General features: G+C 42.5%; 1 long non-coding RNA gene across 1 annotated transcript; it reads right to left on the reverse strand.

Annotated features, from left to right (window-relative positions):
- Positions 1-1857: 1857 nt before the first annotated feature.
- On the reverse strand, positions 1858-5883 carry LOC135538791 (uncharacterized). Its single transcript, XR_010455487.1, has 4 exons — positions 5836-5883; positions 5181-5222; positions 4717-4758; positions 1858-1889 (listed from the first exon to the last, which is right to left on the reverse strand). It is a non-coding gene; the product is annotated as an uncharacterized LOC135538791 (long non-coding RNA).
- Positions 5884-6655: the final 772 nt, after the last annotated feature.

The raw sequence follows: 6655 nt of genomic DNA on the forward strand, positions 1-6655 counted from the left end.
GTCGCTCTGGATTGTGACAGGCTTCGTAACGTCGTAGTAGCACAACACTGGCATGGATTAAGCCAGAGATTCAATCTCCTTCACCAAGGCCTTGTGTTTGGGTAGCCAGTGCCATGCCGTATCATTGTCCAGCAGCCGGCGCAGAGGCTCACAGACTGCTGATATGTGTGGCATGAACTTTGCAAGATAGTTGCATAGCCGATGAGACGGTGCACCCCTTTTACATCAGACAGGTTTGGCATGTCGAGGATCACGCTGACTTTGTCTGTGTCTGGCCTTAAGCCGAGAGAATGTGACCACGGTAGTGAACGTCTCACTTTGAACTGCATCTTTTTCAGGCCAAGGCGCAGCTTAACTGATTGGCAGTGCTCCATCAGTGCCAGGAGCTTCACCTCGAGGTCGTGATGAGGACATCATCAGCGATGGGTTCAATGCCCTTGAGCCCAGCCAGTAACTCGTGCTGCTTCCGTTGGTATACATCAGGCTCCACGGAAACACCAAACGGGAGCTTGAGCCAGCGTTTCCGACCCTAGGGGGTCCAGAAGGTAGTCATGAAACTGCTTTCTTTGGCCATTTTGCATTGCAGGAATGCATCTCGGGTGTCCACTAAGGTGAAAATCCTGGTCTTGGGAAGCTTGTAGAGGACATCCTCCAGTGCCGGCATGATGTAGAGAGAGCGTTATAGTGCTTGGTTCAGATGCTTTGGGTCGATGCAGACTCTCAGATTCTCTGACTTTTTCACTATGACCATATTGCTGATCCAGTCAGTTGGTTCAGTCACAGTCACATCGGCTTCATACTTGTCCAGCTGGGCCTTCACAGCCACTTTCATTGCAATGGGCACACAGCGCGGAGCACACTGGACAGGAGTTACACTCTCATCCAATTCAATGTGTAGTACCTCCCCAGGTACTAATTCAACGGGCCTGTTGAATACATTGTCATATCTGATGGGTAGTTGTTCTTTGGACAGGGGTCCATGCTGGACATGATCCACAATGTGCAGGTAATTTGGTACGGTAAACTGCATCAGTCCCAGGCGTTTGTATGTAGAGCCTGAAAGAAGATGTTGACTGGTTTTCATGATCTCAAATTGCAACTTGTTTTTGTGTCCCCGAATAACACATTCGGTCTCAAAGATGCCCATAGAGCTCATTAGCTCTCCTGAGTACAGCTTTAGTCTAGTGTCGCTGGATAAGAGATGTGTGTCAGGTGCCAGATTGATTTTGCTGTAGTTATCATTAGAGGGCAACAATGTTTTGATTCGTCTCCAAAAAACAATGTTTTAATGGACTTAAAGAATCAGACAAAACCATATATTGATTCAATAATGTTTATTTCAGAGGTTACAACTGAAAATACTTTACTTGACATGTCTCTGATCCTGATACAACTGCCAAACACACTGCAACTGCATTCATCTCGTCACACACAATTATTCAACACCATTAGTCTAAACACATTCACACTCGACAAAAAGCATAGTCAATTCAGATATTATACTACAAAGTTTAAATATATAGGGAAACTGACTTGAATAAGTACAACGGTTTTCAAGCCTGTCATGTAGACTGAAAGCTGATCAATGTTGTACAAAGGGAGAAAAGCGTAGTAGAGCTGCAATGTCAAGTGATACAACCCAAGATGATATTGTTTTGGAATGAAGACGGGCTGGCTGTTGGACCAGGTTCCGAGGGCAGCTCCTCTGGCTCAGTAGTCTCTCCTGTCCTGGTTCTGGTAGCCCCCCTTGTAGCCTCCCCTGTAGACGCCACTGCCACCACCACCCTGGTAGCCGCCACCACCACCACCACCCTGGTAGCCGCCACCACCACCACCCTGATAGCCCCCCCTGTTCTGCCCCTGGTAGCCACCACCGCCTCGGTTTCCATCTGTGAAGAGAAACAAAGATGGAGAAAGAAAGAAAAAAAAGAATGATTAAATGAGGAAAATATGAACAGAAAAGTAAAACGAGACATTTTGTTACATTACAGCCTTGTTCTAAAATGGTTTAAATTGTTTTCTCCCCCCCTCAATCTACGCACAATACCCCATAATGACAAAGCAAAAACAGGTTTAGAAATTTTTGCAAATATATATAAAAAAGTATTCACACTGTTTCCTCAGTACATTGCTGGAGCACATTTGGCAGAGATCATAGTCTCGAGCCGTCTTGGGTAGGATTATAGAAATGTTTGCAAATGTATTACAAATAAAAACAAATTACATTTACACCATTATTCAGACCCTTTACTCAGTAATCTGTTGAAGCAGCTTTGGCAGCGATTACAGCATGACGCTACAAGCTTGGCACAACTGCATTTGGGTAGTTTCTCCCATTCTTCTCTACAAATCTTCTCAAGCTCTGTCAGGTTGGATGGGGAGCGTCGCTACACAGCTTTTTTCAGGTCTCTTTAGAGATGTTTGATCGGGTTTAAGTCCGGGCTCTGGCTGGGCCACTTAAGGACATTCAGAGATTTCTCCCGAATCCACTCCTGCATTGGCTGGCTGTGTGCTTAGGATAGTTGTGATGTTGGAAGGTAAACCTTCGCCCGAGTCGGAGGTCCTGAGCAGGTTTCCATCAAGGATCTCGCTCTGTACTTTGCTCCGTTCATCTTTCCCTCGATCCTGATTAGTTTCCCAGTCCCTGCCGCTGAAAAGAATCCCCACAGCATGATGCTGCCACAGCTATGCTTTACCGTAGGGGTGCCTTTCCCCAGATCTATGCCTCAACACAATCCTGTCTCGGAGCTCTACGGACAATTCCTTCGACCTAATGGCTTGGTTTTTGGTCTGAAATGCAATCAATTGCTGGACCTTATAAATAGTGTATTTGTTAAGTATTCAGATCACTTGACTTTTTCCATATATTGTTACGTTACAAATATTCAGACCCTTTACTATCAGACTTAAAGTTGAGCACATGTGCATCCTGTTTTCATTGATTATCCTTGAGATGCTTCTACAACTTGGAGTCCACCTGTGGTAAATTAAATTGATTGGACATGATTTGGAAAGGCACACACACTTGCCTGTATAAGGTCCAACAACTGGCAGTGCATGTCAGAGCAAAAACCAAGCCATGAGGTTGAAGGAATTGTCCGTAGAGCTCCGGTACAGGATTGTGTCAAGGCACATATCTGGGGAAGGGTACCAAAAATGTCTGCAAGCATTGAAGGTCCAAGAACACAGTAGCCTCAAACATTCTTAAATGCAAGAAGTTTGGAACCGCCAAGACTTTTCCTAGAGCCGGCCACTGCCAAACTGAGCAATCGGGAGATGAAGAATAACCCGTTGGTCACTTTGACAGAGCTCCAGAGTTCCTCTGTGGAGGTGGGAGAATCTTCCAGAAGGACAACCATCTCTGCAGCACTCCACCAATCAGGCCTTTATGGTAGAGTGGTGAGACGGAAGCCACTTCTCAGTTAAAGGGAAGACAGCCCGCTTGGAATTTGCCAAAAGTCACCCAAAGACCATGAGAAACAAGATTATCTGGTCTGATGACACCAAGATGTAACTCTTTGGCCTGAATACCTAGCGTCACATCTGGCGGAAACCTGGTACCATCCCTACGGTGAAGCATGGTGGTGGCAATGTTTGTCAGTGGCAGGGAGACTAATCCAGGATCGAGGGAAAGATTAGCTGAGCAAGTTACAGAGAGATACTTGATGAAAACCTGCTCGAGAGCACTAAGGTGGTGCAAAGGTTCATACAGCCAAGACAATGCAGGAGTGGCTTCGGGACAAGTCTCTGAATGTCCTTGAGTGGCCCAACTAGAGCTCAGACCCGAACCCAATCTAACATCTCTGGAGAGACCTGAAAATAGCTGTGCAGCGATGCTCCCCATCCAACCTGACAGAGCTTGAGAGGATCTGCAGAGAAGAATGGGAGAAACTCCTTGTAGTGTCATACCCAAGTAGAGTCAAGGCTGTAATCGCTGCCAAAGGCGCTTCAACAAAGTACTGAGTAAAGGGTCTGAATACCTATGTAAATGTCATCCATTTGTAATAAATTAGCTCACATTTCTATAAACCTGTTTTTGCTTCATCATTAAGTGGTATTGTGTGTAGATTGAGGGGGAAAAAAAAAAATAATAATTTGTAGAATAAGGCTGTACCGTAACAAAATGTGGAAAAATTCAAGAGGTCTGAACACTATTCGACTGCACTGTAGACCGGTGTGTGCCTTTCCAAATCATGTCCAATCAATTGAATTTACCACAGGTGGACTCCAATCAAGTTGTAGAAAAATCAAGGATGATCAATGGAAACAGGATGCACCTGAGGTCAATTGAGTCTCATAGCAAAGGGTCTGAATACTTACGTAAAAAAAAAATATGAGATCTATTTTTGGTATATTTGATAAATTTCTAAAAACCTGTTTTTGCTTTGTCATTATGTGGTATTGTGTGTAGTATGATGAGAGAAAAAAACAATGCAATCAATTTTAGAACGAGGCTGTAACATAACAAATGTGGAAAAAAGTCAAGGGGTCTGAATACTTTCCAAATACATTGTACTATGTGTGGTTTAATGCTAACAAGTTGTGCGAAGAACAGAAGTGAAAGACAGAGAATGAAATGTTGGGCGGACGTTTTTAGAGGGGCTTCAGGCATGAAGGGATGATAAGGGGGACTGCAGGTCACAGACTGGATTTAAGAAAAAACAGAAGTAAAATTCAGACATTTAGAGGATAAAGGTGGTATAAATTAATATGCACCTCGGTTGTAACTGCCTTGCCTCTGTTGGTAACCGCCTCCGTCTGAAACCAACCATAAACGGTAAGCATGTGCCAGGCCACAACTAATGTGTCCAATATATTCTAAAAACGACTTTTGTGCTTATGCGGTGGTTAGTTACGCATTCATCATTTGCATGTGGGTTTAGGGTAAATATGAAGTTGATAGTATGTTTGAAATACCGGTTTCTTTAGACCTACCCAAACACAACCAATGCAATGTTTTTACGATGGTATATATTAACTGAAATTAGTACACTTAAAAGGATAATTCTGTTTATAGGTGTCAAATCCCATTCTAGACTACTATTAATAGTGTCCAAGGCTTGGGCATTGCGAAATGGGAAAAGAGGGGACTGTAAGCTCACTGACAGTGGCTTTAAGAAGAAAGACAAATTCAGACATTCATAAGAAAATAAAGGTGGTATAAAATGGTTCATAAGCACCTCGGTTGTAACCGCCTGGCCTCTGTTGGTAACCGCCTCCATCTGAAAACAACCGCAACCATAAACTGTAAGCACCAGCGAGGCCACAACTGATGTGTCCAATTATAATCCACAAATGACTTGTGCAGTTTAATAATGTCTATACATTTGTGCTTGTTCACACTTTTTTTTTTATCGAGTAGTTGTTCAGCTACGCTTTCATCAATTGACCTTACATCTTGCATGCGGGTTTCGGTCAAATATTTCTCATAGCAAGAAGCTGTTACTGGGTTCAATTACATGTTCTTTGTGTTTCATAGTTTAAGCTAGAGCAATCCTTAAATAAAATGGATTAAACATTTAATTGCTGTTTTTTTTCTTCCAAAGACACATTTTTCTTTTAAACAGTTATAGTATTTATGGAACAGTAAACCCATTGTGTTCTTAGAAATTCTAACTTACAGTATCCTAATGTTTCTCGAAAACCGCCTAAACACAACCACATCCTGATGGTTCTAGACTAGTGACAATCATGTCCAGCGGCTCTGGCACGACAGAATGATAAGAGGGGTCTGCAGCTCACTCATAGTGGCTTTAAAAATATTCTAAGCATTTAATTTTTTTAATAAAGACATTCTTTAGAAAATAAAGGCAGTAGAAATTAGTTCATAAGCACCTCTGTTGTAACCTCCTTGCTTCTGTTGGTAGCCGCCTCTGACCGTCTGAAAACGTACAATGAAAACCGTTTACACACACACACACACACACACACACACACACACACACACACACACACACAGCTGTGACACGTCATGTGAGGGGAAAAAAACACGTTTGACTACATATAATAAAAATGTCTGTCTCTCACATACAAACTGAAATAAGACACACACAGTCGCTATCTTAGAAGAATCAGACAAGCATGCATTTCAATCAATTATTTTAAACATCTCGGTTGTAACCGCCTTGCTTCTGTTGGTAACTGCCTCTCTGGTCTGAAACCGTACAGTGAAAACAGTTTAGAAACACACAGCTGCGGCACATAATGAGCGTGGGCATACACACACAAGGATTTTTTTTTTTAACAAAAAATTCTTCCTGTTTTTTCCCCACACAATATATGCCTATTGCCTACAGGCACCAATACCTTTTTCACACTATCGTGCAAGCCACAATCTCATTGTGCTACTGTAATATTTTACAGTAGAGGATTCAATTAAGTGGTATTTGTGGCAAATTTCACACAACAGGGCATACAAAAAATACTGATACATAATCAGTATGCTAGTATTAGTGTTCGTGTTGGACTATTTAGGAGTAAGGCATTTCATTCTACCCCATATTGTAACATTTGGATAAACGCCTTAGAAGCTGCCACATCTTAAAAACTACATTTCAGGAAAAACTTTCTGCATCTAAAACCAGATTAGTTCTAAGATAATTCTGGTCTTCATTTTGACAGTGTGTCAAGAGAAGGTGCCTCTACGTCATCAAGG

The sequence above is a fragment of the Oncorhynchus masou genome, unplaced genomic scaffold (assembly GCF_036934945.1).
Source record: "Oncorhynchus masou masou isolate Uvic2021 unplaced genomic scaffold, UVic_Omas_1.1 unplaced_scaffold_24___fragment_2___debris, whole genome shotgun sequence".
Lineage (NCBI taxonomy): Eukaryota > Metazoa > Chordata > Actinopteri > Salmoniformes > Salmonidae > Oncorhynchus > Oncorhynchus masou.